Here is a 26,663-nt window from a genome sequence, read left to right on the forward strand (position 1 = left end):
GGCTTAAGGAAAAACTTAACATGGCTGCCTTCTGCTTTCTCCTCTTCTCATCCAGTGTCTATAAAATCATGCATTGTTGACCCAGTTAAGCTACCTCCTTCGTGGCAATGCAAGCAGACAGAGAGCTCCAAACATAGACCATTTTATAAACCATATGGTATGAGCCAGACCAAAAGAGGCTTCACCATTGCCCCTGACTCTCAGCTTTTTAGACTAGGTATTAGCCTGATTTCTTAATATTAAAACACAGTGAGTGTGTGTTTCAACAAAATTCACCAACAAGGATCTCCTCCTGCTAGATGAAGCACATTTCCCTTTACTCTATTAGAATTTGTAAGTTCACATTAGCACCCAGGAGCCTGTCTGCCTATTGAGATTTGCTTTACATCTCTACTGTTATTTCTTTCTCCCTTTGGTGGTGATGATACCATACTTGCCTATTCATCTCCTATTCCTGGATTGCTCATACTTAATATTTACACTTAATTTTTTGATACCTGAGGGATTGACTTTACCATTTCCTTTTTCTAGATCTTCTGCCTCCAGCTAATGTCCCCTCAGTTTTTCCCCCATTACACATTACAGCACAGCACTCTATAATGCGGTTTCTTATGTAGTCATTTGCCATCTGTAGTTCTCAAAACTCTCATGGACTTGATAGCATGTCATGGGAGTAAATGTGTGTGGTCAGGACTCCCTTACCACAGTCTTTGGTTTGCTCCACTTCACTCTGTCTTCTTTCCAAAGTCTTAGGTTTCTCAACTGTTCTGCACCGTCACCCGCTGGATGATCTATTGCATTGTCTATTTCCAGTACTTCTCCCCAACATGACCAATTTTTTTTGTTGTTGTTGAGAATTTCATAGTTTGCAGAGAACTTCTCTGGGATGGTGCTTTCAATCACGATCTGTTTCTTAAGCAATATTACATAGCTCTGGCTTCCACAGGGCACTGACCAGCATACATAATCTGTACCCTGGGATCCTCGGTTGTTCTTATTTTCATATTTCTAAAAAATTGAACACAGAGAAAGTATCACAAGCAGAATGATGACAGTAGAAAGAGGACAGGAGGGAACAGCCATCATCCCAAGACCCAGAGAATACAGAATTGAGAGAGCTTTGATCTGGCACAACTTCAGCACCAAGAGTTGTGAGAACTTGTAATTTAAAGTTTTCTTCTAAAGTATAATTTGGGAGCACGTGACTTTTTTCCCCTCCACTCCTTGAGAAACGGTGACAAGATAGATATCGCCTTTAGAATGAAAGAGCAGTTCAGGAGCTGTGGATTCAGGACAGGAAGGATCCAGAAACATACTACACATCCTGTGATTACCTGACCTCCGACTTCCATATCTTTTCTAACTGGGAACTGGGTATTCAGAATGAAAAAAAAAAGTATCACAGGGAACTAATACCCCCGTTTGACTCTCATGATTGCCTTTGATTACAGCTTGACATGTTTGAGTACATTTCTTCCTCTAGTATACACTGAAGTGAATGTTCCTGACCTCACAGTTCTTTGAGCAGTTTTGATGTCTAAACCTAAATGTTAACATGGTTTCTCATGAAAATCCTTCCTGGACAGATGCAGGACAGATGTACAACTTATTTCCTTAAACTGTGGTTCACCAGGGGACTTTCTTGCCTTTATTTCATGTCCAAAGAGACATATGTCTGAGAAAAGGGAACCAAGATGTTGATTAACTCTTTATTCTCATACTGGTAAATTTGAAGCCTTGAGAACTGTCTGCAGTTTTAAAGACAACCACTTTAAATGGCTGGGTGTCTCAATAGAAGAAAACACATTAAGAGAACACCACCATTCCTTGGCCTTCCTTTGGAAAAATCTGCTCACTTCTAGCTGTTTCTGTAATTACAACCAATAGCAGTTCACCACCACAATAAGTCAACGACTGTCTCTTAGGACCCAAGACGAAGGACCCAGGATTCTAGAGGTCCTTTCATGAGATTCAGAAGGTAAAAGGGTTTTTCCAAATGACACTAATAAGTGACCTGCCTCTGTCATGCTCCCCTTCTGAAGAATGCACAGTGGAATTTTTCTGGGGCTCTGTGCTGTATGATTTGCAACCAGTCCAAATGAGGAAGCAGGCATGAGACTTCCAAGAGTCTTCTGGTAACATGGTAACATATTCCCCAAGGACTGATAAAAATTTAACACAGTGCCATGTTTCTCACTTTGGGGTGGAATAGTTATTTTCACAAATAGAACATTATTTGTATAGCATAATTTAAAATATTATTAGATATATTTTTTCTAACATAAACAATATTAATCACTACAGACCATAAAAACAAAGACTGTGAGGAGTTCTGACTAGTCTTACACTGCTGTAAAGGCCTCTGAGCAGTAACATGGAAGGGAATCATGGCAGGGCTTTCTGTTCCCACACAGTACCTGAGCAGTTCATTCATATAACCTAGGCTACCTCGTACCCATCCCAGCACTTACCTGTATTTTATCTTGCATTCACAAAATCTGGTGGAAGCATTATATTAAATATTACAAAGGCAGGATTTTTAAAGGTGAATAAACCTAAAACAATAATCTTGCATATGTTTGAAGTAAGGAAGGAATATTGCAAAAAAATATGTTTTTTACAGGGTTGGGTTTTTTGTTTGTTTGTTTGTTTTTTAAGACTATGTACTCAAGAGCAGCATCAAACCTATGTCTCGCCAAATCAAGAGTGCCTCTAGAGGAAGCGACATGTCTTCAGTAGTATCCAATGTATGCACAGATGTCTGCTTCTGCTCTCATTTCTACTGCTGACTCCTTTGTGAAACTGGGCCTGAATGAAGATGCTGGAATTTTAATGTATTTCTCTGTTACAGTTTGCAACATGAAAACCTCTATGCCCGCTGGTACAGACAATGTGAAAGATGAAAGAATGTCTTTTAAAACATGAATTTAATTGGAAAACTATAGTTAAAGCAACAAATAAATAAGAGAAAGATGAAAAATGCAAAGCCCATGTCTTAGTAATTATGTGGTCCTGTTGTTGAGGTATATTCAAGGGTGGGTGTAAAGAAACTTCCAACAGGACAAATGGGACCATGAAGCTGAGAATTTCATAGCCAGTGAGAAATCCCCTTCTGTGTTCCATCAGGGTAATGGTATTAGGAGCCTTTGTGGGTGGATTTTAGAACAACACCCAAATCTGAGTAGCCCCAAATTAAACATCTTACTCCATGTCAACCTATAGAGTGTAATAACCCACAGATGACCTTTCTAACATTAGTACTTGATATGTTCCTTCTTGGAGTTCTTTTGTCCAGTTTATCTCAGTCCCTGTTTACCAATGACATACCTAGATACCAGCAACAGTTCTACCATATCCATAATATAAATTCCAAACCTATCAATCTCCTATTGTGTTTATACACTTATAGAATTGTCCCAAACACATCATTTCTTTGAGCTTCTTATTATCCAAATTCATTGACTCTTACTTCCTTCATGTTCATTATACACAGAGAATGGAAGGTTGTAGGTGCAGATTCTAATTACCTTACTTTTTAGGCCAGTTCTAGTCCCAACTTTAATAGCCATCCCTTGCCTGTGTGTTAGGGCTAACACCCCATCACTAATAATAGTCAAAAGCATTTTGAAATCTATTGACTTATCAGACTACCAGCTTCTACAAACCCTAAAACTAAGAATGTACTTGAATAGCATTTGATGTCCTATATTCTACAAAGCTTTCCCCATCCTGCAGAAACCATCCCTTGTCTGTCTGCATCCTCCAATACACTTAAACAGTCCTTAATTCATTACTTTCTTTATTTTATAAACTATAAAGCGCCATGAAACTGCTTCTATATTGAAACGTTGTATTTGGGGAGACCTAAAGGTATGTGGTCACTTACAGGCCCTGGTTGCTCATATATGGTTCCAGAAACAATCATTTCTTTAGTCCTTTTACAGTGTTCTTTTAAATGAAGTAATCATTTCTTTTCAAAAGCAAAGGACTAACAAGGACCTCTGTGAACTTCCTTCTAGTCAAGGGGCATCTGAGCATTATACTAGTAGTTGAGGCCCCTTGCAACTTTAACATGGGGACTTGCTGGGGTCTATATAATACCATAGTGATGAAGGTGAATCTTGTAGAAACTATCAAACAAAGCATGCATATGGAGTGAGAACTTGCTCCTGGCTATCATGCATAAAGTTATAGAGATCCAAAGCTGGCACTGTATGTTATTAAACATATCTCAAGTGCAGAATGACTGAGAAATGAGAAACTTCCTTTGAGCTCACAGACCTTTGTAGTATCCATCACTCTTCAGACTATGGCCTGCTGTTTATACCTTCTTAGCCCTAAGTAAACCTAAAATTGTGAAGTTTATGGTGTCTTATCCATTGTCTCCTAAATTATCTATATGCTCTTGTGTATAATCTTTTCTTTGTTTTACATATCAAAATCCATCTCATACTTAACTCAATGCTTTACCTAGTATATGTACCCAAAAGATAGTATTTAGGGAAAGGAAGACTTAAAAAAAATCATCACTACTGTCTTGCTTTAATAGCATTAACTTCAAATTAGCCCACCATGCTGCCCTGCCATCCAAATTCATTTTCTTGCTCAGTAACTCCCACTATCAAATAAAGATGCTACCTCTACCTTCCCCAGATCTTACAGTAATCCCACAACCTTCCTCTTTCTCAGTGATGATTTTGTTTCTGAGCTCCTGAAAGACAAAATAGTACAGAGGGAATGAGAAGAGACACTTATGCCCCTCCCTTTGTTTGTCAAACTATAAAAACAGTGGTAAAAAAGAAATTGTAATTTCCCTAGAAATCTCATTTGCTGGAGCCAGATAATAGCCAAAGGAAGAGCTGGTCTCCAAGGAAGAGATTTCACAGAGTTCTGACAACTTGTCAGATTCTTACTATGAAGACTTGAGCTGAGAAAATGATGGGTCAGTGATGGGCTGAACCACACCTTGACCAGGTTTGTTTAGTTCTGTGAAACCTTTGCCTACTATTTAAAGCTAAATCTCATGCCAAAATTTTACCTCAGCAACCACGCCCCAATGGATTTGGTAGATGTGGTCTCTAGACATGTCGCTGTTGTCTTTCTACCAACGTGGGCACATCATTTACTTCTCTGCTCTCACTATTGTGTATCTCCTTCACGGGCCTGTTGAAAACAAATAGCTGAGAATAATTCACTAAGGATTTCAGGACTGAGGTTTTTACCCTAATGACTCCAGCAACATTCCTGCCACAAAATCTGTAAGCCCTTTTTATTTTGACCCAATGTCCTGTCTTCCTCATGCTAAAATTAATAAAACACATTTGCTTCTACATAGGAACCCTTTGTAGAAGACCTTGTTCCCTCTTGATTACATTATAATTTTGTTCTTGAAACCCTTCCTTTTCTTCTACATCAGCAAAATGTCCATGTTTCCTAGACTCTTCAAATCAGCACTCAGAACATCCTATATTATCTTTAGTAGTTCCTGTCCCAAAAAGTCATCTATTATTTCTATTTTCCTAATGTATCACAAGAAATGGCCTCAAAATAATTGACTTTATTTGCCATTTCCAAATCTCTATGAAAGACAAGAGAAATTTGCATTATTTCATTGCTTTTCTAGAAATTCTACTCCATTCGAACTTTATATAAACAGTTGATTAAAATCTGTAAAATGTAAGATGCTCAGCAGGTTGACAGATTTAGTAACAATCTACAATAATCAGCTTTATTTCAAAACACATTGTTAAAATGCTAATCTCTTCAAATCAATCAATAGCCAATGCAATACCATCAAAACTCATAAAGATTTGTGGTACAAAGCAGCAAGCTAATTTTAGAATTTATATAAAATGGCAAAGGACAAAAGAACTTTGAAAAAGAAGGAAAAGGTTGATGGCATTAAAATGTAGGTTAATTATTACAACAGTAATAATACACCTAATGGTGTATCTACATAAGCTAGACAAATATATCAGTGTAACAGAATAGAAGCTATAGTGCCTTGAAAAATTAAAGTTATAATATGGACTTTATAAAAACATAAAAATTTATTTTCAAAAGTTATGAGGAGAAGGTAAAATGGGGCTAGATATGATCATTATATACATATCTGTGAAACTCTTAGTAATAAAAAATTAAAAATTAAACATGAAAAAGAAACTTCTAATGCAAGAGAATATTTATAAATTACATATCCAATAAAGGGTTCCTATCCATAATGAACCACTCTCAAAATTAGTAATAATAATGATAATAATAATAATAATAATAGAGGATAAAAGATTTAAGAGACTCTCTAAAGAAAATCTAGAGTTAGTATAAACACATGGAAAGTTGTCCATTTTTCACTAGGAAAATACTAATTGGCACAAATAAATACAAGTAAAGACATTTCTTGACTTAGTAATTGTGCTTTTGCAGTTTTAAAATTGATGGTGCTAAGTGATACACATTTAGGACATGTATACATCAAATTGAATAGTCATCTTTTCTTTGGCTAGCAAGATGAAGTACCACCTTCTTCCATGACACTGGACAGCATTACTGAACCACAGTTCCCACACAATATACAATGTGTCATGCTAATAAGCTCTGATGTTTGGGGATTAGATGGGTTAAATGTTCTTGAAACTTAAAAGTTTTTCAATTTATACTACATTTAGGGGTATAAGCTCAATGAACATCCAAAAGTATCTGTATACTCTGTGTTCATGATTAAAACTAAAAAACTGAACATGCCAATTGCTATCAATAATATACATAAACTAAACTCTCTTCCTCCACTGACAGGAGTACACCTACTTTGTAAAACCTAGATGGGAAGTTTCAGAAAGTCACCTATAAACATACCATATGATGGAGGCTTTCTACTCCTAAGTATTTATTCGCTAAAACAAAAGGCAGATATTTGCACAGTCTTGCCTACAAATACTTTGAACTCTCTGTGACGGTTTGTATATGTTTGGCCCAAGGAGTTGCACTATTAAAAAGCATGTGACCATTGGAGTGGGTGTGTCACCTTGGGTGTGGGTTTTAAGACCCACATGCTAGTTGCCTGGAAGCCAGTATTCTGCCAGCAGCCTTCAAGATGAAGATGTAGAACTCTGTCTGCACCATGCCTACCTGAATGCTGCCATGCTCCCATCTAGATGGTAATGGACTGAACCTCTGAACTTGTAAGCCGGCCCCATTTAAATGTCCTTTATAAGACTTGCCTCATCCATGTTGTCTGTTCAAAGCAATGGAAAGCTAAATAACCAAGACTCTCTCTACATTTTAGTAGTTCAAACTCAATACAACCCAAAAGGTCATCACTAAGCAAAAGCATAAGTCTGTCTTCTCCCATGTAAGTAGTATTCCATACTACTCAGGAATAAAAAGTAAATAAACATAACTGTCATAACATAGTATATCATAAAGGAATCAACATGATTATCCTAATGATAATGTTCTCCACAACTCCACTCATATTAAATTGTAGATGATGGAAACTAATAGCAAGAGAAAACAGATCAACATAGTAATTACCACACAGGAAGCTTTTAAGTCAGAAACACACTGTGTGGCATATGATACAGATATAGATGATTAGATATAGACATAGATATAAATATGATATAAATATATTAGAAAATGTCATGTAAATAAGTCAGGAGAAATAAAGAGTCACTGACAAGCGTCAGGTAGGACAGAAGTTTCACTATCTTGACTGTGGTGCCTGAGTTATAAAAACTATATCAAAATGCACCAAATGATGCACTAAAATATGACAATCTACTATATTTAAATTACACCTTTGGAAAGGGTATAATTTCTGTCAAACTCCATCATAAAATCCAGAGGATAGAGAAGTACTATATATTCTTTCTTCTGGACATGATGTGGTCATGGTATTTATGAGGGCACAGTAACTAACTACCTACAGTAATATACATACATACAAATGTATAAAATCAGTAGGAGAAGGATTTGGGAAGAGGAAAGGGATCAGTAGAACTAATTAGGGGACAAGAGAAGTATAGTGTATAAATCATAAACTGTCAAGATATTTTAAAGATGATATAATTTTACAATCATAATTTTGTGGCATATTTGAAAGACTTATTTTAACAAATACTTTCTAATACATTTACTATTAAAATATTTTTCATACCTTAACATGACTAAGTACTTGATTAAATTTTGAATGCTGTGGTAAAAATGAGGCATAGAAGTATCCATGGACCATGCTTTAACCACCGTAAAAGCTCACAGGGAGTCACATCTTAACCAAATAAACCTTCGCATAGATGTGCAAATTAACAGTTAAAATAATTTTGTGAACACAAGTGGGAATATATGAGAAACTATTGTACAGTTCTGAAATTCACTTTATAACCATTCCATCACGTTTTCCAAAAAGCATATGACCACAAGTATCCAGACTTACTCTGTGGTTAGCTATCCTCATGCTGTCCATGAGTTCTTGTTACACAGAATCCCCATTTATGCAATGCTGACTTTGATTAATCTTTAATTAAGTTAGACTTTTATTTTCACATGAAAATTTCAGATCATTACAATTTCACAGTTAATGCATACTTAAAAGAATGCATTTCTGTTCCCACGAAAGTAAAACAGCATTTCCTGATTGCAAAACGTATTTGGGGATTACTTAGATTTTCTTCAACTTTATTTCCGTTTCTCCACAGTTTTCTGTTTTTTTAATATTTCAGAGGAAAATCTCTCTGAAATATTAAACAAGTGATTTTGTTCATATGCTTTAGTTCTTAAGTTTTAGCCTTTATTCTTGATGTTTTTGACTCTGCAAAGAAACATGTTCTCTTTTGTTACTATTAGAAAAAATATCTTTAAAAATGCATAATAGTAAAAGTAACATGAAAGGAGAGATGGAAAGATGGGACTGGGGGAAGCTGGTTTCAATGAGATGACTGAGGGATGCTGGTTTAAGTGAGAAGCCACCCAGAGTTTGAGCATTGGATGTTTGGTCCCAAAGTGTTGGCTGTCTGGGGAAGTTTAGGAGCTGTGTATTTGCTGGAATCAATACTGAGTGGTAACTTTTGATGTTTCAAGTTATCTCTCACTGTGAACTCTCAGGTGTTGCTCTACTCATCAAGCTGCCTATGACCTTGCTCCTCTCCCATGACAATGAAGATCTCTTTTTCCTCTGAAATGTTAAAGACAACATAAAACTTTCCTTCCCCTCAGTTGCCTTGGCCATAGTGCCTTTAATCACAGCAATAGAAATGTAACCAATACTGGGGTTTATTCATGCTGGAGGAGTGAGATCAACACACAAAGAGAGGGTGGGAGAAGGAGAAAATAACAATAAGGATGTCTGAAAAAGTCATAAGGGTTCATACTAGTAACTATCTACCACAAAATACTCAGAATAATTTGTCTATGTACATTACATATGCATACACATGAAAATTTCTCATTTGAGCTGACAATGATTCCCAAGAGCAACAGAATAGTAAAATCCACCTGAACAGGAATGAAAAAGCTCTATTTGATTTTCTATTGTAGTTGTCCAAGAGACTCCTAAAACATTAGAAACTATTGTTATTGCCCTTGTTGCCTTCCAGAAGATGAAGGTAAGTCTGTGCTGCTGAAGATACCATGTATGGACTAAAGACACAAGATCCAGAAGCTCCAAATTCAATCAAACGTAAAAGCATCTTCCTGAGGACTAGCTTCCATAGGACCAGAAAAGCCATGCAAGCTTTCAAGGCAGAGAAGCATCCAGTAGACTCACCCAGCTATGATTCCAAAAACCACGGTGACAAACAGCATGGAATAATAGAAACTATTCGTGCATCAGAGACAGGCAGACTTCGGTGGTACCAACAACTCTCTAATCAGGCAACCTGCAGCTTGTCAGGTGGTAGATCTTGGAGGAGTACCCATGATCACCAGTCTACTAAGACAGCATAATTCCTAAAGACACTCTAAATATGTACTCTTAAACCTATAGATATGTTTGTTTCTTACCCCTCAATCAAAAATCTTCCCTTTGCAGTAGACAGAGACCTTACAGAAGACTACAACTGATCCAAAGCAGAGAGCAAGTGATCATCTGGTGCTCAGCCCAAACTGATAAATCTATAGCACAACCTCTGCAGCCAAGGCTCAGGCAACATAAGAGAGGAGGCACAAAAATTAAGAGACAGAGGAACAGATGTCAACCATGAGACTGCATTTCCTAGCAATGCCAGTGAAGCTATAACCATGAAGTCTCAACAACATGGCTCCTTAAACAAGGACAACACCAACAGATATGTTAGCATAAAAACTGGAAAATTTTCAAATATGTCTTGAGTTCCTTATAAAATTCCCAATGTAAAACATTCTCTCTTCATCAGATTTGTATGCTAAAATTTTGAACACACTGAAGTCATCTCATTTTTTACCGTCCTTATTTCTCCAGATATTTTTCCTTGCCACTTATTTCAGAATTTACACTTCAGCTTGCTGAGGTTCACGATCAAGTTTCATCCAGGGAGATCCGACTTCACCCTGCTCATCTCCAAATGGTGTACACTGCCGTCAAAAGGCTTCAGTGAGCAGTTAGTTTCTAAGGAGTGTGAATGGTAATGATTTTAAAGGCCTTCCGAATATATTACTGAGTTTTATACAGAAAAACTCATTCACTGGAAGTACTGCTTCCTCTTAAGTAGTCAGCGTGGCCAGAGTGATGATGTCTGCTTAATCCTTTGCCTTTATAATGGGTTTTGAGAGATGCAAGTTCATGTGATAGCAACCTCTAAAAATATGATTCATAAGTATTTTCTTATTAATATAACTAATCAGTCATAATTTTATATTTTCAGTGTCAGAAGATTGTACTTGTTATCTCATTGATGCTCACTGCCACGTGATTTCCTGAGGGAGCCCATGGTTTGGCTGTGGGCCTTCACATAACCCCATTCATCTCCCAGCATTTTTTAAACTTTTCTTTGAACCAATACGATGATCCAGAATCTTCTTGTTCATTTCCTATAATATGCCCAGTTCTTTTTGGAAAAGAATGGTATTTAGAACCACTGGGAATATGTCATTTCAAAGGTCAAAGCTAGAAAAAAATATGTGTTTTTTGAAGGGCAAAAAGAAATGATGATGTTTACGCTGATATTCTGAATTCAAAATTTAATATCAGAGATTTGTCCTGACTTCTTTATTTGGCACTTATAACTCTTACATTTATACTTATTATTACTATTTATTTTATAATAACATTAAAGTAATCATGTGCTATTTTATTCTTATAAAAATTTAAATATTTCTTCTATATTCATTTATGTATTGATTCTGGTTGAAATGAATTCCATCTATGAGAAGCTTACATTTTTTTCTCTGTGAATGGTTTCATTCTACAAAGGTGTTGTTTGAAGCACTTGCTCTGTGATCACATGTACCGTTGAGTGACCTTTTAAGTCTACTGGATCCTTTGCTCCGGATGAATTTCTCTAACCTGGGCTCAGCTCAGCTATGGGTCTCTGTTTAGGGGAATGTTCCCTCCCACTGCTGTGGTTATCATTTGTGAACGCCCAAGTGGCCTTGTGGGATTTGAGGATACCTCACTTTGGGAACATATAGTTAGAATTTAAGTGTGATAATTCAGAAAACGTGGGAGCCCCCATGCAGACAAATGTTTGAGTCTGAGTGCATCTTCTTTGACTAGAAGAAGCGCTGTTTCAGAAAACCTGTGGCTTTTTCGTTGTGTTGATGAGTCTGATCGCTGGTTCTCTATAGAAAAGAAAAACCACAGAAACCATAGCATCGCTTAATAGCATGTTTTAAATATAAACTTGGTATAATTGGAAAGAAAAGAGAATCTTTGAGAAACAGAAATAAAAAAATGGAAAGTTGGCCTCCAGCTTCATGCAAAACAACAACAAAAATGGATATGCCTTTTGATCCTGAAATGAAAATAGCCTGGGATTTGAACGTCTAGAAGTCCAGGAACTGAGCTCTCTAGGCATAGCCATGAGTCAGGTCCAGTGTCTGATACAACTCATGCCCCAGTTGGTTAAATTATGAAATCATTTTGTTTATATCATTATGAAAGTTACAGTTATGATGAAAATTGGCCAAAGATTCATGACTTCCTATGGGCATCTTTTTTTTTCATCTGACATAATTAAAAGCAAAATGATCACAATTCACCTATTCAAAGTCTCATAGGCTAACAATTACTTAAAATGGACTGTTAATTTAAAGCTAGTAAACATGTGTGAGGAAAAGACTCAGCAAAAGAAAAGTCACAGCAATTCATAAACAGATTAACTCCTCACATTCTTCAAATTAAAATCTTCCAAAATGACCGTCACAATTAAGCAAATTAAACAAATTGCTAAATTATAAAGAAGAAAATTGATGAAATAGAAAATGTTTTTTTTAAAAGAAATCAAATAAGGCTGGTGTGGTGGCACATGCTTTTACTCTCAGTACTAAAGACAAAGGTAGGTGGATCTCTGAGTTCAAGGCCAGCCTAGTCTAACAGAGGGAGTTCCAAGTTAGCAAAGGCAGCATAATGAGACACTGCCTCAATTACTTAATTGATTAATTAGTTAACTAAAATTTGGTGAGTGAAAGAACGATAGCAGGGCTTGAGGGGGCTTTAGGGATGTGTCTGCATAATATGATACTATCTGGAAATAGTGACAATATGGTTTCTTTCTTTCCAGTTTGTATTTCATATACTGAGGCAGAGAGGAACCCATGAGGACTCTAATACCAAATAGTGAGGATTGTGGGACAGTATTCATGGCTATAAAGTTAATTCTTAAAGTATCAGATAATTTATATTTACACCTCATAGGTAATAATCTCATTGCTAATTCCAAATAACTTGTTTATCACAAGTGTAATGTGTCAGTTATCATGAAAAAATATAAACGATGCTGGAATGCTGTCTTTTTACTACTTTGGGTTATGCTCTCTTGTGCCTTCAGTAGAAGATACCCGACAAAATCTGCTCAGTGGTCAGGAGGGGAAGGCAGACTCCAGCCAGGACTTGGCGAAGAACCACTGAGGCTTCAGCTCAACAGTACTATAGCAGAAGTATGTCTACAACCCCAGGAATGAGCATGAAGGGATGGATTCTTCTGGACAGGTCTTGCCATGTCTGCAATCCTGACTGGTAGGCGGATAATGCTTCTAAAGCTACAAAGAAATCCTGGGAGCCCAACAAGCCAGACCCAGACCCAGACAGCAGAAAGTGGAATGTTATAGTTTTAATCCACTGCATTGTATATTACAGTAATTCTAGAAAATTTAAAGAGTCAAGGCAACACCCATCAAAAATCCCCATGATATTCTCTACAGAAAAATATTCCAAAATTTCTATAGAATCACAAACTGCCCTGCATACTCAAAGTAAGCTTAAGAAAAATGAACAGTACACACATTGAATAACTTTTATATAACCATACATATATGTGTATGTGTGTAACAATTATACTTAAAGAAGTCATGTATTTGAAAGGAAATGGGGGGATATGAAGAGTTGGAGTGGGAGCTGGGGTTAGAAAAATATATAAAAATAGTACTCATGTAAAATCTCCCAAACAGAAGTTAAATTAAAAATCATGTTCTGGCCAGTTCTATTAGTAAATTAACAAACGTAAAAGCATATGATTTAAAATGTAGTATCAAATAAAAATGTAAATACCCAGAAATGAATTTAAAATCTCTGTTCTTTTTTCTTGATCTACACTTGCTTTATCAATGGTTTTGGTTTGCTTGTTTTTGTATATTTTGAGACAGGGTCTCACTATGTAGCTTTCCCTGTTCAGAACTCACTACACAGACCAGGATTGAACTTAATTATCAGGCTGCCTGTGCTTCCAGAATGCTAAGATGAAGGGTGTGCACTACCAAACACATCTGACTCCTCAAACATTCCTATTTCTTCAACAAAATTATTTTTTCATTGAATTACATGTGTTCCTATCAAAGGAAATACAGGCAGTCTTCACTGAACTCTGGGCGATCACTCACTGAGAACAGAAGTTACATGGTTATTATTTGAAGCAGATATGAACTCAACATGATTCGTAAGTTGTAAGATAAGTACAAAACTTTTGTCTCTTATTCCATATTTGATACAGCTTTAGACACCCTTACATGTTTTACCCTTTACATATTTTGATATGTTTCAGACTATGTATTTCTGCATTTGCTTAGAATCATGTAACTATGTGTCTACATACAAAAATAACAAGTTCTTCCGGTTTCTGCAAATGGAAACCTCTTGTTTTAACCACATAATCCGTATGTGAAGCTGTCGTATTACTACCAGTTGGCTCAATGTTGGGCTGCTAATCCTGGCTTTTCAGTGCATCAGCATTCAAATCCCTTTCATATAAAGAGTTCAGAATTCTGGCTCAGATTCGCATCAGGATGTACTGTTTCCTCCTTTATATAGTAGGAAGCTTTCAAATATAGACAGAACTCTAAAAGAATCCCGTTTTTATCTCCAATGTAAAAAGTGGAGATGTGACTTTGCAAGTAAGGCATGAATTACTTAATTAAATTAATTTTTTTAAAGAAAAGTGAGACTTTCTTTGGAACCAGAGGAAAATAAATAACAAAAGACTTTCAATATATGAAAAGAACCCATATAACAACGTAAGTATTCACTGCCCAACTCCAGAGTGCTGTTCACATAGGCTGAACTCCCAAAGAAGTGTGATACAATTGAATTGCCATCTAAAGCAGAGTGAATCTGCAAATTCATCACTGTATGCTTCCACTCTCACACAAGGAAACTTGGAGTTCCTAATATAGACAGTACAATTTTAAGTGTGTTTTGTGTCCCTACCATGATATTTTTATTACTATAGCTCTGCAGTAGAATTTGAGGTGTGGGTGGCAGTTCTTAACTATCCAGGATTATTTCAGCCACCCCATATTTTTGTTTCCACATCAAGCTGAAGTTTGTCCTCCCAAGACCTATGAAGAACTGTGTTGGAATTTTGATGGAAATTACATTGAATCTATAGATTGTGTTTGTTAGAATGGCCATTTTAACTATATTAATCCTACCAAATCATGAGTATGGGAGAGCTTTCTATCTTCTGGTATCTTCTTCAGGTTCTTTCTTCGGAGTCTTAAAGTTTTTATTGTGCAAGTCTTTTACTTGGCTAGAATTACCCCAAGATTGTTTATTATATACGGCTATTGTTTCCATGATTTCTTTCTCAGACCATTTATTATTTTTATCTAGGAAGGCGACTAATTTTGTGAGTTAATTTTGTATCCATCTACTTTGCTGAAAATGTTTATCAAATATGGTAGTATCCTTGTAGAATTTGTAGTGCAACTTATGTATACCATCATATTACCTACAAATGGTAATATGACTTCTTCTTCTCCAATTTATATCCCCTTCAGCTCCTTCAGTAATTTTATTGCTCTAGCTAAGACTTCCAGCATTCAACTGAATACATAGGGAAAGAGTTAACAATCTTGTGTTTTTCCTGATGTTAGTGGAATTACTTTGAATTTCTCTCCATTTAAGTTGATGTTGGCTGTGAGCTTGCTGTAAAATGACAATAATATGTTGAGGTGTACCCGCTGTATCCCTAATTACTCCAGGACTTTATTATGAACGTTGGGTTGTGTCAAATGCTCTTTCTGCATCTAATAAGATAATCATTTGTATTTTGTCCTTAAGTTTGTTTATACAGTAGACTTATTTATATATGTTAAGCCATCTCCTTCTGGGATGAAGCTTACTTAATCATAGTTGTAAAAGAATTCCAGCCCAGCAACATGACTGTTTTGGCAAGGTATCACACCCTAAGACTTTCTAGGTTTGTGTGATCTGACTGAGATGCAGACAAGCCACACATTTTTAATCTCTCTGCCTGAAATACAGACACAATTTTAGTATACACCTTTAATTCCAAACAATGATTTGCAAAAAGAAGCACCATGTTTGAAAATGACATCTAATTGAGCAGCAGACAAAGTAATGAATCAAAGAAAGATTTGACAGAATGAGTCAGAGATAGGATATGCCCAACTCATATAAGAATGCCACAAGAAAGAGAAGCACTTAAAAGAGCAACGTGGGATGTCAGGGAAGGAGGCAGTTTACTGGGACAGTTTTACAGAGATAGGTTACAGGTGAAGACAGAATGAGTCAGAGAAGTCATAAGATTAGAACAGATTGCCCAAGTTAGTTTGAAGCCAAGCAGAGTAATTCAATCAGAAGCCAAGAGAAGCCTGTATGAGTCCGTCAGCTTGGAGAGGAGTTTGGGCCAGACAGCTAGCTGAACTGAATCAACTAGCCAGAATTCAGACAGAACTAGAAAGAGTGGGGTTATTCAGTAGTAAGTCTCTCATATGACAACATCAGGTGAATAAAAGTTACATGTACATATCATGGATGATTTGGGGGAGGGTGTTCCTAGATTTGGTTTGCAACTATTTTACTGAGAACTTCTGCATGCATTTTCATAAAGGAAATTGGCTGTAATACTCTTTCTTTGTTGGATCATTATGTGGTCTGGGTATCAAGGTAATGGTGACCTTATAAAATGAATTGAACAGCATTTCTTCTGTTTCAATTTTGTAGAATAATTTGAGAAGTATTGATAACAACTTTTCTTTCCAAGTCTGGTAGAATTCTGAATTAAAATCATCTGGTCCTGGGCTTTTTTGTTAGGAGACTTTTAATGACTGCTTCTTTTTCACTAGGAGTTATAGGTCTGACTAAATTGATTATCTGGTCTTTATCTTTGGTAAGTGACACCTATTGAGAAAATTATCCATTCTTTTATAATTTCCAGTTTGGTGGAGTACAAGTTTTAAAGTATATCCTAAGATTCTCTAGGTTTACTGATTTGGATATTCTCTCTCTACCTATTAGTTAACTTGAATAACTACTGATTTTCTTTCTTTTTATTGGATACTCTCTGTATTTATATTTCAAATGTTATCCCCGCCCTGCTCCCATCCTCCCTTCCCCTCCACTTGTCAATTCTTTCTTTCTTGATGCCTTCCATTGTTTTCTCATTGTTATTGTTTCTATTTTATTGAGTTCAGCCCTGCATTTGATTACTTCTTGCTGTCTAACTCCTTTGGGTGTGATTTTTTTTTCTTTTTGTTATAGCGTTTTCATATATGTTCTTAAGTTACTAGTATGAGATCTCAATTTCTTATGTTGGCACTTATTGCTATGAACCTGCTTCTTAGAACTGCCTGCATCTTGTTCCACAAGTTTTAGTTTGTTATATGTTCATTTTTATTCAATTCTAGAAAATCTTTAAGTTCTCTTTTTATTTCTGTTTTGACCAGTGTTCTTTTATCTAGAAGTGAGTTGTTAATTTTTCAGGAGTTTGTAAGCTTTCCATTGTTTTGGTTGTGAATATCCACTTTTATTGTATGGTGGTCAGATAGCATGTATGTTATTATTTTCATTTTCTTGTGTGTATTGAGACTTCCTTTTTAACCAAGTCTATGGTCAATTTTGGACAAAGTTCCAAGAAGTGTTCAGAAGCTATATTATTTTTTGTTTGTGTGAAATGCTCTCTAAATATTTGTTTGTCCCATTGGGGTTATAAGATCAATTGGCTCCAAAATTTATGTTTATATTTTGTCTGGATTGTTTTTCTTTTGGTAAGAGTTGGATCTTGAAGTCTCCCCCTACTAGTGTGTAAGGATAAGTATGTAATATAAGCTGTAGTAGTATTTCTTCTATGCACTTGGGTGCTCTTGTGTTTGGTGAATAGATGTTAAGAATTGGAATGTCCTCTTCATGAATTTTCTTTTGATAAGTATATAGTGTCCTTCTTTATCTATTTTGATAAGTTTACTATTGCAATCAATCTATTCAGATATTAAAATGAATGTATAAGCTTGCTTCTTCGGTCCATTTGCTTGGAAAATCTTTTTTTAATCCTTTTATTCTAAGGTGATGTCTATCCTTGGTGTTAAAGTTTGCTTCTTGGATAAAGCTGAAGGATGAATCCTGTTTTTTAAATTGTCTATCTTTTTATTGGGTAATTGTGGTCATTGATATTGAGAATTATTTAAAAAACAGTGTTTATTCCTGCTGTTTGTTGTTGTTGCAGCTGCTGGTGGTGGTAATAGTACTATGTGTGTACTTATCCATTTTGATTTACTGGTGTGAAATTATTTATTCCTTCTATTTTCTTGGGTATGATTAACCCCTTCAGGTGGGAGTTATCTATCTGTCTTTTACCTTCTGTAGGGCTGAATTGTAGATAAACAATGACAATTTGATTTTATCAAAGCATGTGTTAAAAAATCTATGACAAGAACTCCAAGTACCTGAAGAAAGAATTTGAAGAAGATCTCAGAAGATGGAAAGATCTCCTGTGCTCCTGGATTGGCGTGATTAAGATAGTAAAAATGGTCATCTTGCCATAAGCAATCTAGAGATTCAATGCAATTCCCATCAAAATTCCAACTAAATTCTTCATAGAGTGACAAAGAACAGTTTGCAAATTCATTTGGAATAACAAAAACCCTAGGATAGCAATATCTATTCTCAACAATAAAAGAACTTCTAGGAAAATCACCATTCCTAACCTCAAGCTTCATTACAGAACATTTGTGATAAACAACTGGATGGTATTGGTACAGGCAGGTAAAACAATGGAATAGAATTGAAGACCCAGAAGTGAACCCACACACCTATGGTCAAATGATCTTTGACAAAGGAGCTAAAACTATCCAGTGAAAAAAGATAGCATTTTCAACAAATGGTGCTGGTTCAACTGGCAGCCAGCATGTAGAAGGATGTACATAGATCTACTCTTATCTCTTTGTACAAAGCTCAAGTCTAAGAGGATCAAAGACCTTCACATAAAACCAAATATACTCAAACTAATAGAAAAGAAAGTGGGGAAAAAGCCTTGAACACATGGGCACTAGGGAAATTTTTCTAAACAGAACACCAATGACTTATGCTCTAAGATCAAGAATCAACAAATGGGACCTCATAAAATTTCAAAACTTCTGTAAAGAAACGGACACTGTCAATAGAACAAAAGGCAACAAACAGACTGTGAAAAGATCTTTACCCATCTGACATCCTATAGAGGGCTAATATCTAATATATACAAAAAACTCAAGAAGTTAGACTCCAGAGAACCAAATAACCCTATTAAAAATGGGATACAGAGCTAAACAAAGAATTCTTAGCTGAGGAAACTCAAATGACCAATAAGCACCTAAAGAAATGCTCAACATCCTTAGTCACCAGGAAAATGAAAATCAAAACAACCCTGAAATTCCACCTCACACCAATCAGAATGGCTAATGTAAAAAAATCAGTGACAGTAGATGCTGGTAAAGATGTGGAGAAAGAGGAACATTCTTCCATTGTTGGTGGGATTGTAAAGAGGTATAACCACTCTGGAAATCAGTCTGGCAGTTCCTCAGAAAATCGGACACAGTACTACCTGGGGACCCAGCTATACTACTCCTGGGCATATAACCAAAAGATGCTTTAACATCTACTAAGGACATATGCCCCACTATGTTCATAGCAGCCTTATTTATAATATCCAGCTGGAAAGAAGCCAGATGTCCTTCAACGGAGAAATTAAAAATAATTTGGACTTTTCCTTTGCTCCCCAGAAGGACTGAGTGTTATTTTATTGATTTTACTGTTTATTCTAAGTTCAACATGTGGCCTCATCTTTTCTCTTGCGGTAACTGTAGTAGGATGGTATGACCTTATCTTTGCTACACCTTAGACATTTATGTTTTAAAGAATTTTATAAAATATTATTTTTGTACATTCATTGGATTTGTGTTACTATAAAGTTTTACATGTAACTAATGACAAATTATACTTGTAAAATGTTGTAAGACTCTGTAACCTTGAACAATTCATATTTTGTGTGTCTAATCAAACATTCATTTTAGCATCTCTAAAACTATAACGTTTCTCAAAATTGAAGTTGTCATAGCTTAATGGGGAGGCTTTTATCTTTCCTCAGTGTCCCTTGCAATCAGTCATAGCTTGTATTCTATGAAACAATAACTCCAAGTATAATCGCTTTTTATATTATTATATAAAGCAACTGAAAAGAACAAGATGTTTATCACAAGAATGAGGAAAGTAATAATGGATCTTGAATTTAGTGCTGGGGCATCAAATTGAACCCTTGATTTTATTTAACATGATAATACCAATAAGGAGAATTAAATGGTTTCAAAGGGAAAAGTTCACTAATGGATCATCTGTCTAAATGTAGTTTAGCCTAAAACATACATATAGCCTATAGTATATCACATCTTTACACACAGACTTCTGCATTGTCTCCACTTGAAATTTTGCCCCAACAGACTTCCTCATATATATACCTACAAACACCCTGATCGTTTATCACTCACAATCACCCACAGCGGTCTTAAATACAACTCTAGTTACTCAGATTTAGTGTAGAAAATTGTCCTGTACCTTGTGACACGTCCCTAGTCATTGAATCCAAACACCACAAAATTTCTTTCCTGGAACTGCTTGGATAATATCATTCAAATCTTCACAAACCAAACCAAGTTTTCAATTTCTACATTCTTAATGTTATTTACTTGGTGAATATATAAAAACAAACATTGTGTATACTTAAGGGGCATACCATAAACTTATTTTTGGCATTTTTATATATAGAATTATCAAATACTTTATTGGTACAGGAAAATGAACTCACACAACCTAAGCATGGACTCAGTCATCAAACTCTACCTTCTAGCCCAACCCTGTATTTTTAGGTAGACATAAACTGAAAAAAGAATGACAGAAAGACAAATGCTATTAATAACTTAAAATTATTACGACACTATACAGTGAGAAAATACCCAGAAAATAATTTATTTATGGATAATGTCACAGTCCAGACCAAGCCAGAAAAGTTTTATTAAAAGCAATCTTATTTGATACACATTATATATTTGATATATAATATATGATATATATTATACACATATGTGTGTGTGTATATATATATATATATATATATATATATATATATATATATATATATATATATAATGATCTCAAAGATTAGTATTGTTTGGATTGTTGGTCAAATTTAACAACAGACAATCTTATTTTACTATATTCATGCATATCTCCCTTTTTTGATAGCAGAAGTTTGAATATAACCACAGGTTTTTTTTTTCTCTGTGTATCCTCACCACTTAATACATTGGCAGACCCATGGCACTAAGCAATCATGGAGACAGAATAGGCATGATTTTTTTTTGTCTTATAGGTGGAGTCATTCTGAAATAAAAAACTATTTGTAGGAGTGATGGAGGAGAGAAGTGGGGTAGTCACTGGATATAAAGCTGTAGCTAGATAAGAAAAAGAATAAATTCTAGCATTCTTTTACAAAGCAAGGTAATGACAATAGATAATCATGTATACTTTAAGCAGCTAAGAGATTTTTAATTGTTAGAGAAAAATAGATAAGTGTTTGAGATTATGAATTACTAAACATATGATTTGGTCACTCCGCAATGTATCCATGCAGTGAAATATCACATTGTATCCATAGATATAACTAATTATTGTTTATTAAAAATAACCTGTTTTGAATATAAGCATACTTTAATCATAGGACGTTTGGTTTAAGAAAAAAACAATGATGTCAATGAAATCATCAATTTACTCTTTTAGTTAAATAAAAATATCTTTTGGGGGTTGGTCTTGTGCATTGTGTATTCAGATGCTGAGTTCTATGTCCAAATATCAGGTTGTAGTTTGGACATGGGCATTGTATTGACCAGTGTGCAGTAAGGAATGCTCCCCAGTAATCTCTGACTGGTTAATAAAAGACTATAGCCTGTGCCTGGGCAGGAGAGAGAGGAAAGCAGAATTGAGATCAAGTAGGAGGTCTCAGTTAGGGACCATGAGGAGAAGGAAAAAGTCAGGGGAAAAAAGTTTCCATGGGACAGGATAGACCATGAGGATGTGGCCAGGAGAGGTTCACATTGAGTACACACATGAAACAGAACAAAACTCAGTTGGCAAGTAATGGGGGCATTTATCTGGTTATTAATAGCCTAACTGGGTAATAATAATCTCAGAACCTACTCAATTTGTTTTGCAGCTTGTTAATAAATTCTTTGTCTCTGAATGAGATACAGTGGGGCGGAAACCTCCCCATAAAAATACCACAATAATGTCTTAAACAAAGTCTGTGCATTTTAAGATAGACAATATTGGATGAAGCTTTTCCTACTATCTACTATGTTCAGCTTGCTTGGTTGTCTAAAGCATAATGGAAATGCTTCAAATGAATGTCAAGAGATCCATGCTGGTTTTCAACTACTTTTATTTAACACTAACTTCTAGGCCTGGAAGCTCCTATTCTTCCATCCCCCTAGAACCATTCTTGCACTTCAAACACTGTAAGTTCAATATTTCTGATATGTGTGGTATTGTAAGTAGTTATCCTTTCCTAGGTTTTATAGACTTTAGGAGGGTCTTCACAAGTTCTTGGCACCTTATGTTTTACACTATGCTCCTTTTGAACTTACATCCTTGATACACAGGGGTCAGTGTGTGAGTTTCTGTCTTCTCAGTTAAAGTTCCTCTACCTCTACACCTCTACCTTTGCTTTGGTTTCTAAAAGAACCACTACAATATTATGCATAGACATAGGTATGCTTTTGACAGCTTAAGCAATCTTATGCAACTTGCTTATATCCAGATTAAAATTGACAGCCTTATAAAACTGAATCTGAGGTACTGATGTGCTAGGATTGAAAGGTCATCTGGACTGAGAATCATTCTGTGCTAGGATTGAAAGGTCATCTGGACTGAGAATCATTCTGTGGGAGTCCAGCTTACCCTGTGACTCCAGATGCTTCCTTTTCTTTGAAACTTTCCTCCTTTTAACCCCAAAGTATCTTTTCTATCCTGTCTTCCATTTCCAACTTTAAGGTTAGAGTCAGTGTTAGTTAAGGTTTTATTGCATGAAGAGACACTATGACCAAGGCAATGCTTATAAAAGAAAACATTTCATTGGGGGCTGGCTTACAGTTTCAAAGGTTTAGTCCATTATCATCTTGGCAGGAAGCATGGCAGCCTGGAAGCAGATGTGGTACTGAAGAAAGGGATGAGAGTTCTACATCTTGACTCAAAGGCAACCAGAAGTTGACTGGCAGGCAGCCAGGAGGAGGCTCTGTATCATACTGGCCAGACTTGAGCACATATATGTGACCTCAAAGTTCTGCTTCTACAATGACACACTTCCTCTAACAAGGCTACCCACCCTCCAATAAGGCTCCTAATAGTGCCAATGCTCATGGTCCAAGCGTATTCAAACTACACCAGAATCTTTTGCCTTTTATTCAAGGGGAAATATGTTACTTACTTTGTAATATAAAACTATTATATTCATATTGCTCATCACAATCCCCTTTACACTGTACCCTACAGAATTTAGTGCTATGTAGGCTATCATGCTATGCAAAATTGTACTTTAAGAGGAATTGTTCCTTTCTCCTAGTTCTGCCAGGTTAAACTGAAAAGAAAATGAGAGAAGAGATGGAAATGGAAAAGGAAGAGGGAAAGAAAGAAGAAGTGAAGAATGGGAAGGGAATGGAGAGAACACAGGTAGAGGAGCAGAAGGTGAAAGAGGAAAACATAATGATACCTTCTTTTTTATTGAAGAACTTTATTTTAAAAGACAAAGATAAATGTACAAATTTTAATCATTTTTGCATAAAAGTATACGAATACATTTTTGTCAGTGCTTGGCTTTTTTTTTTAAGGTTTGATAGAATGCATTAAGATCTTACTAGTTACAATGAGCATAAAGTACATGTAAAACAGGATGTAACCTGGAATTAGTCAAAGTTTTCTTGGTGTGTACGGAATAAACATAATGGTTTTTTCTTTTCTTTTCTTTTCTTTTTTTTTTTTTTTTTTTTTTTTTTTTTTGTTTCTTGAACTTCATACAGTCTGTGAGTTAGTTGTTTCAGAGCTTTTTAGAATTAACAGTAAAAAACATTTTTTAACACTGATCATTGTGGAGAAACACAGAGTCTGAAATTCTTTCTAGAATTAGCACTCAGAAGAGATGAAGAATTTACCCTAACAATATAATGTTCTATCCCAGTATTGTAATCTTAATGATTTGCTTTGGAATGCATTGCACAGACCGAAGAATGAAAATGAATGTGTGTGCTAATTTTTATCAATACCATAGTGTGGCACTGCAGTCAGGAATTTACTCTCAACAAAAGATCTACTAGTATTAAACTGGGAAGTACACGGCATGAGGCTATGAATACTTTTTTTTTAAAATCTACAAGTAATTATGTTACTAGTTTAGATGCTGAGTGTTGGAGTGGATTTATGTTGAAGAGAATGTTGGCTTGATCATTAGTATAGAGAACACCAAAAATGGTAAAAGTAAGGAATCTGAGCCAAAAGAATAGTAAAGTGAGTGCAGAAATGTACATGTTAGTAACTCTCATGATCACCGACAAGCTCTCAAGCAAACATAGTATTGGAATAAGGAAACCACAATGGTAGAGTGCCTACTGAACACACACATGCATGTGCAACTAACGGGGGAAGGAGCCTAACAGTTGTCACTTGGCAGTTACCAGGTAAATTATCACTTCACCTTTGGACCATTGCTACAGTTGGCTGTGTAGGGTTTGTAGATTCTTTCTTTCTTTTGTATTGTTATTTATTTACTTTATATTCAAATCACAGGTTCCCTTCATTCCTTTCTTCCCAGGCCCTCCCTCACCCCTCTGCTCCATGTCAATCCAACCTTCCTCCCCTCCCCTTAGAAAAGAGGAGGATATTAACCAGCCCTGGCATATCAAATTGCAGTAAGACTAGGAACATCTTCTATTGAGGCCATGCCACATGAAGAGCCATCTGCATGACAGTTTCATATCTAAAGAGGTCCATTCCATGCATGCTCTCTGGTTGGCAGTTAAATTTTTGGGCCCCTATGGGCCCAGGTTAGTTTATTCTGTGTATTTGTGTGTGTGTGTGTGTGTGTGTGTGTGTGTGAGAGAGAGAGAGAGAGAGAGAGAGAGAGAGAGAGAGAGAGAGAGAGAGAGGAGAGATCTTTAAACCCTCTAGTTCCTTCAATCCTTCCTTCCTGTCTTCTACAAGATTTTCCTAAGCTCAATTTAATGTTTAACTGTGGATCTCTACATCTGTTTCCATCACTTGCTAGGTGAAGCTTCTCTGATAAGTTATGCTAGGCTCCTGTCTACAAGAACAGCAGGATGTTATTAATATTGTCAGGGGAGATCTCCTTTGTGTGGCATTGGTCTCAAGTTAGACCAGCCATTGGTTGAGCCTTCCCTCAAAGATTCTGCTCCATCTTTTACCCTTGCACATCTTGTAGGTAGGACAAATTGTGGGTCTAAGGTTTTGTGGCAGGGCTGGTGTCCCAGTCAATCCATTGGAAGTCTTGCCTAGTTACAGCAGATGGGTGGTTCTGGCTCCATATCCCTCATTGCTATGACTTATAGCTATAGAGTCACCTTCATAGATTCCTGAGAGTTTCTATTTTCCTAGGTTCCTAGGTAAGATATGCAAACTCTGATAGAAGAGAGTTTTGAATAGCCTTGAAGACATTGGAACAGGAGACAACTTCTTGAACAGATCACCAACAGCTCAAGCACTAAGATCAACAATTAACATATTGGACCTCATGAAACTAAAAAGCTTCTGTAAGGAGTAAGACACTGTTGATATGACAAAATGGCAGCCTACAGAATAGGAAAATATTTTTACTAAGAAAACATCAGATATGGCTTACATCCAAAATATAGAAAGAACTCAAGTAACTAGACATCAACAAACCTGATGATCCAATTTAAAAATGGGGTACAGAGCTAAACAGAGAATTTTTAACAGAGGAGTCTCTAATGGCTGGAGAGTACTTGGGAAGAAATGTTCAACATCTTTAGTCATCAAGGAAATACAAATCAAAATGACTTTGAGGTTCCATATTTCACTCATTAGAGTGGCTAAGATCAAAAACTTAAGCAGCAGCTCATGCTGCAAGAACGTGGAGCAAGAAAAACACTTGTCCATTGCTGGTGTGACTGCAAACTTGTACAACCACTTTGGAAATTAATTTGTTTGTTTCTCAGAAAATTTAGATTATATCTACCTTAAAACCCAAATATAACACTTCTGGACATATACACCCCCAAAAGCTCTACTGTACCACAAGGACAATTATCCACTACGTTCATAGCATATTTATTTATAATAGCTATAAACTGGAAACAACCTATATGTCCCTTAACTGAAGTCTAGATTAAGAAAATCTGGTATGTTTTTAGAGTCTTTCAAAGAAGCAGAAGCTGAAACTTCTTGGAACTGAAAGAGTGAATTATGTAAGTGTTTCTGTGATTACTGCTCGTCCTTAGACCATTCATGGTCAGCCCTCTCTAAAACAGACCGTAGAGGATTAGCTGTGAGCTTTGATTTTTAGTGACTATATCTACTACAAAGAATCTAATAAATGTGCATGTGTCAACAGATTCAGATGTGTACCCATGCCACAGCTATGAGAGAGTCAGCATTGGCTCCTATCAGATGTTGCAGGGGACTGGACACAAGACAGAAACATAATAATGATTTAATACATGAGTAACCAGGGCCCAAAATTTAGCTT

The sequence above is a fragment of the Micromys minutus genome, assembly GCF_963924665.1.
Source record: "Micromys minutus genome assembly, chromosome: 6".
NCBI classification, from domain to species: Eukaryota; Metazoa; Chordata; class Mammalia; order Rodentia; family Muridae; genus Micromys; species Micromys minutus.